We start from the raw sequence: 13,544 nt of genomic DNA on the forward strand, positions 1-13,544 counted from the left end.
CGTGAGGGCTGTGAAACCAGAAAAATTTGGAAATGGACAAGAGGGCTGTTGTCCAAAAATGCGAAGGAAATCTGACACTCCACCCTGAAGTAAAATATGAGGAGGCCCAAAAGCAAGCCATCTCTGATGAGTCACCTGTGACACCCAAATGAAATAGCATCGCCTTGGCCGAGAGCTCTGGTTTCTACAGATTAATTTGGTCTGGTTACAACGGCTGCTCAGGATCTTTAACTCCCACTCATGCCTTGCTTTTCTCCAACACCCAGAGAACACCTGTTCCACTTTTAAGAGCGCGTGAACAGTATAGAAGGATTCAAGATGCTTTCCTTTTTTGCTCCTGGGAACTGGATACTAAATAGTCTGAGATTTCCTTTGAAGAAATATTGGAGGGTGCCCTGAGCCTGAACCAGGCATCCTTACTGAAGCCCTGGTTCTTTCCTTACTAAATATGTGAACTTAGATAAGACCTTTTAATTCTTGAGCACTTAGGTCCTTCACCTGTACCGTGTGAATAATGATTACTATTCCATCTGCCTCATAGGCTGCAAGCTTTTTGAAAGAAAGCAGAAATTTTACTGTTGGCATGTTTTGATTTACTTGTGTTGTATTTCTAGCATGTAACAGGGTGCCTGGCACATTATAGATACTTAATATTTTATAATAAATGTAAGGCACAGATGAGCTAACATTGGAAATGCTGTTTGTAGACCACTGAAATGTAAGTATCAGTGAATTGGAAGGAATTTTTAGTAAAGATATAGTCTGTGTGCATAGCTTTTCTAACTCTGAAAAGATCAAACAGTTGAGCTTCTTGATAAAGGATTTGGAATTTAAGTTGTGATTGAAAAAGACAGAGAATGATGAAAAACAATCCAGCTCTCCTAGCTCCGCTGAAAACTTTAGCACTCAGAATACTGTAATTCCAGTCAAGTTAACAAGAATTGGTGTTTCCTTGGGGCTGGGATATACGAACACCGATATACACTGTGTCTACACCCGGACTGTACCCTGTAAACCCTGTCTGCACAGCTCTGCATGGATAAAATTGATTTAACTTCTGTTACTCAGAACTTTAGATTTCCATTTTTTATGATCTCAATGCTATTGCTTTCTAAGTTATGAAAACGGTGGAGGTTTCTTCACTCACCATGTTGAAGATATTAAGACAAAAAGGGCATCAATCCTTAGAGATTTAGCAAATAAAAATACAGGACATGCAATATTTAGGACATAAGTGAAGTAAAATATTTGTTATCCAAAATTCAAATTCATTTGGGTGTTCTGTATTTTATCTGGCAACCTTTTCAAACCTGTTAAAATATAGATTTTGTTTGCAATTTGTTTTTGTCCTCATCATGTATCTAAGCCTTAAGAAATTTGGCCAGTTTTCTTTTTCATTTAATTCTCATCTAATGAACAAACAGACTTGACAATATTGCTTAATTGATTAAAAGGAAGTTTTCTGATTCTTTGACCCACAAAAATTTCTGAATTTGGGGGTGGCAGAATACAAAGAACAAAGGCCAATCTAAATATAAATAGGGGGAAAAGTGAACATTTATAATTACAAGGTTGCCATTTATATGACACTGTAAATAGACTCCATTCTACTGGGCAGATGGTATTACAGAGTAAAGATTTCATCATCATTAGAAATGCATTAAAAAAAAGGATAAGGAGGAGGATGTAAAAATTGAGCCAATAGTCCCACACTATTCATTCTCAATGATCTTTAAGAATACAAAGGAGATTTTGTTTCAGGGTTGATACTAAATAGCCAAAGGCTACAGCTTTGTTTTCAAATAGCTCTAATTTGTAATTTTATAAGAACCTACTGCCAATCTAGAAAGGCAGCAGCAAAAGTACACCAGTTTTCTTAATGCATTAAGTACTATATTGTCCTATGGAGCAATTTCTCATATATTTACAATTTAAAGTAAAATTTAGTAAGGATGAAAATTGAAAAAGCAAACCAGATATTTGAGTGACCTGTATTTAGTTCAAATTAGATACTTAGAGCTTTATTATTTTAATATTTATTACCTAGGAACTAAAAGGAAAGATGTTTGTTGAGAGTAGAAAAGTCTTTACATTAAAATTCTAGCAGAAATGAAGGATTGTGAAAACAGCAAATTTGGAAAATGAAAAAATCGCATAGTCACCTTGCTTCATTTTGGGGTTTTTTTATGCTTCTACTTTAAGAGAATGACTTTTAGCAATTATCAGCTATGCCTAGGCTACTGTTGATATTAATACCACACAACACAAAAACAATAGCAACCCTGATGAAGAAGGTATAAAGGAAAGAGGACATCACTCTGCAAATCGATTCTGCCGTTTTCCAATTTCCCTGTTCAGTACCGGCTGAGGTTGTGAAATTGACCAGAGCAATATAAAATGAAAGTAAAGAGAAAAATACCTATGACTGTTACCTTTTAACAAATGACATCCTTCTATATATATCTTTCTCAGGCTATAGCTACAGCAAAATGTGATGTTTTTCCCTGCTAAAGACTTTTATGTTGGCTGACTTAATGCTTTAAATGAAGCAACAGAAGTTATTATTTGATTATAAATTTCATATAATATCACATACTGAAAAAGTGGGTTTTTTGTAATGTCTAGAACCTTATATATTTCATAAGATTTTGTTTCTTTTAAATACAAAACTCTAAATAGATAGTAACATCAGGTTTCTTGATTGTACATTACTGGCCTCTGTTTTATTTTAATTTTTGAAAATTTATTTTTAAGTAATCTCTACACCCAATGTGGGGCTCAGACTTATGACTCCAAGATCAAAAAGATCAAAAGTCACATGCTCTTCCACCTGAGACAGCCAGGTGCCCCCGTATGTTAATTTTAATTCCCTTGAGGTGATGTGAGGCTTCAACATGGTAGGAACTAGAAGACTGCCTTTTGTGAGTCACTGAATTTGATCCTACTGAGGGTTATTAAAACACATTAATTTGCTTCTTAAGTGTTTGAAATTTAGCATATATATGAAAAACAAGAGACTGTCAAACTAGTGGCAGGGATATTCAATTCTTCAAAAATATTTATTATCACCTCCTAGTCTGCATTCTGGGCAGGCAGTGTATAAACTAATGTTCCTGAAATCAAAAACAATAGTTACCAATTATATGGAGAGATAGAGATAGGATAAAGACTGAATGTTTATGTTCCTTCAAAATTCATGTTGAACCCTGATCCCCAGTGGGATGGTATTTGATGGGAGAGCCCTTGGGAGGTGATTAGGTTATGAGGGTGGAGCCTTTATGAATGGGATTAGTGCCCTTATAAAAGACACCCAGAGAGTTTCCACCATATGAGGACACAGAGAGAAGACAGCCATTCGTGAAACAGGATAGGAACCTCACTAGAAACAAAATCGGCCAGAGCCTTGATCTTAGATTTCCCAGACTCCAGAACTGTGAGAAATTTCTATTGCTTGTAAACCAACTAATCTATGGATTCTATATAGCAGCCTGACTAGACTAAGGTGTGTGTGTGTGATATAAGGTATATAGGAATCATATGTGTGTGATTCCTAAGCTCAAAGACCTTATGATTTATCCATTGAGATAAAACATGAAAATTCACATTTTCACATGAAAATCAATATTCACATGAAAAATCAACCAAAAAGTGAGGACAGAGGGTATCCCGTAGTTAGAATAAAGTAAGTATTTCACAAAATTAAAATTAAGGATTTCAGAAGAGATACGAGAATTTGTCCAGCTGGTGTGGGATTTCAGCTGGGCATCAATGGAGGATACACCACAGAAATATTCACAAAAGGAATAGTGTATGTTCTTACCCATTTGCTGTATCTTGGCTTGACCTACAAGATAAAGCATTAATTCGTTCCTACTTTAAGACTGATAGGGCTTAATTCAGGGCTTGAACAAAGAAAAGGTAACACTTGGCTATGGCTATGTGTTACCTAGATTATTTCACTTAATATCATGTTTTAATTAAATTTTATAAGAACAGTGTTAGAAATGAAGAGACTTAATCCTAAAGAATTTAAATAACGTGTCCACAGTCATATAGAGATCTTTGGCTCCAAAGGCAACTCTCTGTTGATTACAGTATATAAAGGTCCCTAGGTATAAGACATAGCATTGAAAATAAGATGTTGTAGAATTTTTTTCTCCATTAAACAATCTAGTTCTGTATCAAACTATGGTCAATTAGTATTAGTTTGAGATACTTTTATGCCCCAAGAAATGGGAAAACAAAATCTAAGTCAGAGGGGAAATAGTTACACTGTTAAAGTAATTTGACTTTGTCAGACTAAACTGATAGATTTGGAGGTATAGTAATGTAGTATTTTTATCTTTCCACTACATAATTAAAGTGTTTAAATATGCATATATATGATTAATCATTAATATTTATTAAGCTGACTATGCTTCCCTATTTTACTGCAAGACTGAATTATTGTACAAGACTAGAGACTGAATGGAATTACCCTATTGGACCCTTAAGTTATTTGACAATATTTAAGCTTACAATCACTGTGAGAGCCAAGGCCACTGTCAAATGTGAGACATCAACACCCTTCCCTGTTTGAAGATTAGCTTATAATCCAAATGGAATGAAATGCATTAAACAATGATTGTTGATTCTTTCTAACCTCAATCATGATCTGAATTTTTTTTTAAGCTCATGAAATCACTAAAAAACCAAATGGGAAAGAATATCAGTGGGCAGCAGTCTTCAGCGTATAGACACAGGAAATGAAATTCTTGTGGAATAGGCATCAGAATAGGAAAGGAGTACATTAAACATAGCAGAGAAAACACAGAGGATAAGGAGTTAATTGTACTTTAATCCCCCAAATAATCAAATATTTATAAAGCAAATTTGTTGGTGTACCACAATAATTGCAGGGTATTTAATTTTTATTTCTGGTTGTTTTACCATAGGGCTTCTGAATCTCAGCACTACTGACAATTGCTGCCAGATTACTCTTTGTGCTGGGGGGGAGGGGGGGGGGGGAGTGGCTGTCCTGTACATTATTATGTACTTAGCAGCATCCCTGGTCTCTACCCACCAGATGTCAGTAGCACCTCCCACAAAGATGTGACAACTAAAAATGTCCCCAAAGATTCTCAAATATCCCCTATGGGGAAAATTGTCCCAAGTTGAGAACCACTAAATCATTAAATAAAATGGTTAAATATATATATATATATATATATATTTAATGATTGCAAATAATAACTGCAATTAATTTTTTTTAATTTTTCATGACATATTAACCTATTTGCAGCTTATTCATAGTTAAACCTGAGCAGGAACGTGTGATACAGCTATTTTCCCACTTCAATACTGTGGCATAGACTCATCATCAGTGATCTCTAGCCTTGCTAACAGTAAGAGAAGAAGAATCAAACCACCCTCATAGGTGTTGTGAATGCAAATGTCTGTGACATTAAAACCCTCATGTATATGTAAGGACAGACTAAAGTATGGGATTGATAACGAACAACCCCATACTTCTAGTAGCTTAAATCACCAAAATTTCATTTTTCACTCTTGCTAATGCTCAACATAGGCAAGCAGGGATTCTGTTCACTGCACTCACTCAGAGACCCAGACTGATGGAGCAGCCACCATGCAAATGTTCTTGGTCACTACACCAGAAAGAAAATAAAGGTGCCAAGAGCAGGCTGCCCCAAGATGGGCCACTCTTGCATGGACGTTATTTTGAGTTAAAAGAAATCAAAACCCAGCAGATTCAGGAAAAGCTCTTTACCTCCCATTCAATTGCCTGCTATTGACAAAGAACTTTTAACAAAGATTCCTCTTTACCGAAGAAATTTAGCTACATAACAGGGAAAACTTTGTTTTCTGAACATCTCCTCCCACCTTACTGCTAATGGTCTTTGTCTCCTTTGTATTCTCAAACATCTACCCCTCTCTTAGCTCATATAAGTATCCTGTTGCCTCACTGTCTTTGGAATTTCATATTTGTGTGGATTCTCCATACTTATGCTATTAAATTTGATGTTCTCCTGTTTATCTATTTCACATCAATTTGATTCTTACTCCAGCTGAAAGGACATTGAAGGGCAGAGGAAATTCTCCCTCTTTAACAAGAGCCTATGGTAAACCGTGCCCTGGGTTTTAAAGTTTTCATCTGAAAAGACATGCATCATTTCCCTTCCCATTTCATTTGCCAAGAAAGTCATGTGGCCACACTTAACTGCTCCTACAAATAGGATAGGAAGTCCAATTCTACCGTTCTCAGAAGGAGGAAAGCCAGAAACCAGCATCAATGAGGAACATACCATGCAAGGACTGTGCTAGACACTTTTAGTGACACAAGAATAGATAATGCCTAGTACCCACTCTCAGGAACCTGGCAGTTAAGAAGGGAATCTGCAGCGTACACACATAGGACTTTAAAGCAAGCCAGCAGCGGCTAAGATCACTTTCCCCCATCACATGGAACCAAAGCCATCTATCACAGGGGTTCTCCACCAGGGTGAATTTGTCCCCCAGAGGATATTTTTGGTTGGCACATTTTGGAGTGTTGCATGGGAGCCAGGGAGTTTGCTAAATATCCTACAATTCACAGCACAACTCCCCCAAAAAAGAATTATCTGGTCCCAAATATCTATAGTGCTGATGTTGAAAAACTCTGGGTTACGGTAATTTCCAAACTTTCTCACACACACTCCTAAATCCACTGAAATGAAAATCATGCCTTTCAAATGTCTGTAGTTGAGATTATATACACCAGTGCCCAGAAGCCCAAGTGTCCTCTCCCATCATACATTTCATGTTCAAGCATGGTACTTTTATTCAAAAGTGCCCATCTTGTACATCTGTTTTGCGATCCACATGAGAGAGTTGACTGTATTTTCAATTCTTTTTTCAAAAAGGCTTTGAAATTCAAATTTAAAGCATTGCTTTTCAAAACAGTACCATAAATATATCTGCCAACTTAATGGAGCAAGGTTTAGTCCCAATGGAAAAAAAAAAAAGTGGCATGAGATAATTAGATGCTGACCATGGATAGTAAGCTTTATATCAGGGCTATGGCAAGACCTTGACAGGGTCACCTTTTTCTAAGAACAGTCCACCACGATAGGAGTAGTCAGGAAATGATGGACCACCAGTGACCAAGGAAAGGGGGTGTCTTGAAGCTCTGGGATACTAAAGGAGTTTGTCAGACAACTTTTTACAGACACAAATGAATGCAGAAGCAAGAGAGGCATGTGAAATGAATTCTTTATACTTGAAGATTGAGAGCTGTAAGTAAACTACACTGAGGGAATTTTGACCTTCCAACCTCAACTTGTGTTTGAATTTGGGTTTAAAGTTAGTTCCCAGACAGCAAGTTTTGTTTCCTGGTCTGAGCTGGAGGCTTGCAAAATGACTGACTCCAGAAGGATGATGTGATGCCTGGCAAAAGGATATTTGTGAGTTGTTAATCTGTGAATCAAAAGGCAAACCCTGGCCCAGCAGTATGTTAATCCTGATGGCTGAGAGGGAGCCAGTACAATCATTTACAAGAATGTACCCAGTTTGGGGTCTCCAAACTATGTTTGGAATGTACCAAATCAATAAATTGCTAATTTTTCCACCTGTGTTAGCTCACCGGCTCCTCAGGGGGTTGAAGCTTGTAGTGTAAATACAATCCAAACAGTTTCTTAATTACTCAGACTACAACAGGTCAGAGGAGCATGCCTAAACCCAGTTTGGAATTCTTTTATTTACTAGGTTGCTGCAGTCACAAGGGAAATTTAATTGCTATGCAAATTCTTCATTAAAAAAATGGCCCCTTTCACACCTGTCCTTGGTGAATACCAACGATTTTTTTTTTCTTTTATTCTCTGGGTTCTGTTTACTAAGTAATTATCTTTGTTCAAAGAGAATGTAGGCTCAAGTCTTTAGGAGTGATGGGTCATAATTCCTGCAACTTATTTTCAGAGTTTGGCACAGATAATAAGTATAAAAGTATACACAGACACAGGAATATAGCAAAAGTGGCAAAATGTTATCCTTTAGGTTTAAAATTTCCAAATAAAAAAAGTAAAAATAAATGACCAAACAACCCAGATTCGTGAGGTAGTAGAAAGAAGGAAGTTCTATGATCTAAGCTTGAAATCTTAAAATGAGACAGTATTAAAATTGTCTTAGTTTTTTTTTCTTAGAGAAAATGTGGTAGAAATAAAAGCATTTGGATATGATGGAACACAGAATTCAAATCTTTGTTAAATGATACTGATGATGCCTCTCTTCCCAGGGTGTGTTTTCAGCAGTGATAGGGGATGATTCCAGACTTAGCCACACAATGTCAACTGGTTCCTTTCCTTACCAACAAAAAGGCATATTCAGAAGGATAAAAATAAAGGTATGCTTTTTTTTTTTTTTAAGGATGACTCAGTCTGAGTTCACTTCGATTCACAGCACTGGGCTCTGAGCTGCTTGGCTAACTAGCCACAGATTGTGTTGAGAGAAAAAGTGCTTAATTAGCACTCAGTGCTTGCAAGACCTAACAATTTATTGTAGTGGTTTGTACCCCATCAACCTCCTTGTTGAATGATGCTGTGGACCGAATTGTGTCCCTCCAAAATTCATATGTTAAAGTCCTAACCCCTGTTAAATAACAAAAATTCAACTGAGTAAATTTTAAATCTAATTGGCTTTAATGAATGATTCATGTAATCAGCATCCCATCTAGCAAAAAGAAAGGAGCTCCAAAGAGCTACAGAAGAGAGACGGTTTTTAAAGGCAAAAAGTGTTTAAGACAGGAACTCATAGGGGCACCTGGGTGGCTCAGTCGGTTAAGCATCTGGTCATGATCCCAGAGTCCTGGGATCGAGCCCTGCGTCAGGCTCCCTGCTCAGTAGAGAGCTTGCTTTTCCCTCTCCCTCTGCCTGCTACTCTGCCACTTGTGCTCTCTTTCTCTGTCAAATAAATAAATAAATAAAATCTTAAAAAAAAGAAAAGACAAGGAACTCATAAACAACAACAAAAAGATTATTTCGGGCAAGGTCTCCTTTCTTTTCTTCTGGGGGACAAAAGGAGTCTATCAGAAGATGACCTCCCTCCTGCTAACCAGGAAATTCCAGACTGACCAGCTAAGATTATATTCCTGGATAGGGTTGAAAGTGCAATCTGGTTATGTGTAGTTTCAGTCTGCAGACATGGGCATGGCATAAGTGATTCCATTTTGGTCCTGTCGTCTCTTTTTTTTTTAAGTAAACTCTACCCCCAGCGTGAGGCTCAAACTCCTGACGCAGAGATCAAGAGTCACATGCTCTATTGACTGAGCCATTTGGGTGCCACCCTGTTGTCTGTCTCTGTCTCTCTTTTTTTTAAGATTTAATTAATCAATTAATTTATTTCTTTTACAGAGAGAGAGTGTGAGCAAGGAGACAGACACAGCAGGAGGGAGAAAGACAAGCAGACTCCACGCTGAGTGTGGAGCCTGACATAGGGCTCCATCACATGACCCGGAGATCATGACCTGAGCTGAAATCAATAGTCAGATACTCAATGGACAGAGCCACCCAGGTGCCCCCTATCTCCTTTTTAACACCCCCAACTGTGAAGGTATTTGGAGACAGGGCTTTTGGAAGATAATTAGTTTTAGGTGAGGTCATGGGTGGGTGGGGCCATGATGGGCTTGAAACCCTCTAAGCAGAGACACAGAGAGTTTGTGCTCTCTCTCTCTCCCTGCCATGGGAAGACACAGTGAAAAACCAAATAAATTTTTGTTAAAGTATAAGGGATAACATAAAGCTATAATTATTCAAAACATAACATGTTGTCAATGTGAATTAATGTTCTACAGGCTTCAATAATTAAAACTATCATATTAATTGGAGTGAGGTACTTGCATTGACTATTACACATATACACATATGTTTGTACATTACTACAAGAAGGTGAAACAGCTTTAGTTTTTAAGTCTTTTGCTATATTACTGAGATGACTGGTGATTAATGAAATTACAATATAAACTAATATCAAACCATAGTATGTTTTAACATTTTTACTCTAGAAAAACAACAGTCTGATCATATAGAAAGAATAATATTATATGCCAATCTCATAATCTCAGTATCTTCAGGTTATTTTAAGAGTTGCCAAGTCTAGGGCGCCTGGGTGGCTCAGTTGGTTGGGCGACTGCCTTTGGCTCGGGTGGTGATCCTGGAGTCCCGGGATCGAGTCCTGCATCGGGCTCCCTGCTCAGCGGGAGTCTGCTTCTCCCTCTGACCCTCCTCCCTCTCATGCTCTCTACCATTCTCTCTCTCAATAAATAAATAAAAATTAAAAAAAAAAAGAGTTGCCAAGTCTATGCCTATTTCTTATTCTGAGGCAAAAATCTTAAAGCTCCTATTTTGGCATACTTTGTCACCAAATAGTCTCCATGTTTTGCCCTGTAGAAATATATACATTAGTTATATGGAGAAATGGTGGGCATATATTATGTATATGAAAGCTTGAATAGATTTATGACTTAAATACATTTAAATAAATTTGATATGTCTTTTGGCCATATTTTGGGGTACATACTAATTAAGAATTATTTTCTCTTTCTAGAAAATTCAACCTTTTTCATTACAAAGTGACACTCCTAAGTAATGCCTTTCATCTTAAAGTCTATTTTTTCTGATATTAATACAGCCACACAGTTTTTTTTAATTGGTATATACATGGTCTAACTTTTTTCTCCTTTTACTTTCAACCTTACTGTATCCTTGCATTTAAGTTGGCATGTACTTTTAATATGAATAGCACATATTTTATAGTCAAATCTGAAAATTTTGAAATAGAATGGTTAGTTCTAGATTCAGTGTAAATGCTGTGCATTTAATTTAAATATTAACATCACCGTATGTGCATCAGATTTTTTCCCCACCCTATTTGTTCTGTTCCTTTTTTTAATTGATAAAGTATTTTTTTATCATTCCATTTTCTTTCCTTTGTTAGGAAGTTATAAGTACTTTTCCTTTTCTTTAGTAAATAATCTTAGTCATTATAATGCATATAAGATACATTGTTGATTTATAAAGGTCTACTGTTAATCTCTACTTGTTTCCTTTTTCCAGAAAATGTAAGGTCCTTAAAAACATTTTAATTCCATGTATCTCCCTATTGATATAAATGGCATGATTGCAGGAATTTTATCTGGCATAATTTAAACCCTACGTTACCATTATTGCTTTATATGATCAATGTTTGCTTACATTTCTACATATTTATCATATTCTTTGATGCTTTTTTCCTTCATACAGCTGTTTTCCCATTCTAGATTTTTTCCTTACGTCTAAGACAGGAAGAAAGCTCTCACAAAAAAAAAAAAAAAAAACCATCCATACTTTCCTCTTGGTCTTGGACTTACCAGCCTCCAGAACTGAGAGAAAATAAATTTCTGTTGTTCAAGCCACCCAGTTATGGCCTCTTACTATGGCAGTCCATGCTGACAATTGCAAATATTTTGTTATGAAAGCTGATAGGAATTTCAGAAAAGAGAGGATGCTGTAAGCTATATAGTTAGTACTTTGTAAACACTAAAGCTAGTCTGTGTAAGCTTTTCACATGGTGAATGGCTCTATTTTAACTTAAGGTATATTATACTAGGTAGACACATTCATGTGAATGATGACTAGATTGTTTTTTTAAATGTTCTTTAGCCTATTCTTATTCCTGGCCCATGTTCATTTGTATTAAATAAACTATACTAACTGTTCTTTTTGTACACCTTTGTATAGCAAACATTTAGAGATTCTAATATTTCTGCATGTAGAACATTGCCACAATTGTATTATCATAAATTCCTGGGAAAGCTGATATCTAAGCCAAGACCCAGAACAGAGGATTCAGTATTGTGGTACTGTCCTATTTCTTTTAAGGCTTTCCTGACATCTCCTCTCAGTTGGTTTTCACACAAAAGAGAGTTAAAATAGAAGCCTTCTTACTTGAATAAAAAGTCTATTAAAAGAGAGTCATACCAACATGATACAGAGTTTAAACTTCTAATTTGAATTCAAAGCATAAACATTCTCTTCACCAGTCTTTTAGTGTAAAACCAGAGTCTCATCTTGGACTAACTCTGTCATTTGGAGTCTGCTCTATTTTTCTTCCTTATACAGTATCTGTATTGCAAAGTCTATGGTTTCCATTTTCAGTTTCTTTAAAGTAGAATGAGAATTTAAAGAGATCTGAAACAACTACATGCAGAATCATTCTAGGCTTTTATGGTCCCCTGTAATATTTTACAGTTGTTTTAGCCATACCTAATTTGACAGGATTTTTTTTTTAAGTGTCTTTATAGAAAGAAGTACTGCACCATTACGTCCTAAGGCAGGGGTTGACAAATTACTGCCCGTAAGCCAAATCCAGCTCCTGGTTTGTTTTGTATTGTCTATAAGCTAAGAACAGTTTCTACATTTTTAAAGGATTGGGTTTTGTTTTGTTTTTGTTTTTGTTTTTAGAAAAAGAAAAAAATATATGAATCTGAAAATGTTTACAATCTGGCCTTTTACAGAAAAAGTTTGCCAGCCTCCACCTTAGGACATCAGAGACCTCTTCTGGATTCTTTGCAGGTACAAGTGAGAGCAAGGGGAGTTTTAAGTGCCAGACAAAGAAATGGTGTTCATGTTTTTTGCCAACGTTCTACTTACCCAAACTTAATCATATTGATTCCCCCTAACTGTGGGGGAGGCTGGGAATTGTTGCTTTTTTGTTTATCCTGGAGACAGGAGATGTGGTAAAGAAATATCATTTGTTTCCGTCATATGGAGTCTTTTCTAATCATCAACTTAGAATAGAAATAAAAGTTCTCTTATTTTGCTCTCATATCTCATTGAATTATGTGTTATTTATGTGACATACAAATCACAAGAGTGCAGCCGACATAAAATATTTGAAATATATAAATGACACTTGATAAGTCTACAGCTCAACTAATGGGATAAGGAGGACATGGGCATCTTGGAGGGGAATCTTCTAACCTGGAGGTTTCCGCGGGCCCAGATTATCAAGCATTCTGTGTAGTTGATGGTTTAGAGCAGTGCTTCTTGACAAGAGGTGATTTTGCCCTTCAGGAGACATTTGGCAATGTCGGGAAATATGTTTGGCTATCCCAACGAAGAGAGTGGTACTAGCATCTAATTGGTGGAGGCCAGGAATGCTGTTTAACAACCTACCATGCTCAGGACAGCCTTTTGCAACAAAGAGTTATCTGGCTCCAAATGTTAGTAGTACTGAGGTTGAGCAACCCTGGATTACAGAGCATTAGTTGATCTGGCAAGCTCCTAAGTGGAGGTTTGTTAAGAGAGCCTCTATTATATGTATGTAAGAATTAAGTTGGTCAAAATATATAGGAAGTAAATATTTGGAAATTGTTAAAGTTCCTAAGGAAGCCAGTTAATTCATACCTTTACCTCCCTCTGGATCCTAAACACATTGAGATTTGGTATAGAAAGCTCAGGGATAAGTGTACTAGCTTTCTATCTGGCCAAGCCTGAGCGGAGAACATAATATGGACAAATGGCAAAAGGAGAATTCTG

This window comes from Neomonachus schauinslandi, chromosome 1 (assembly GCF_002201575.2).
Source record: "Neomonachus schauinslandi chromosome 1, ASM220157v2, whole genome shotgun sequence".
In the NCBI taxonomy this organism is placed as follows: domain Eukaryota; kingdom Metazoa; phylum Chordata; class Mammalia; order Carnivora; family Phocidae; genus Neomonachus; species Neomonachus schauinslandi.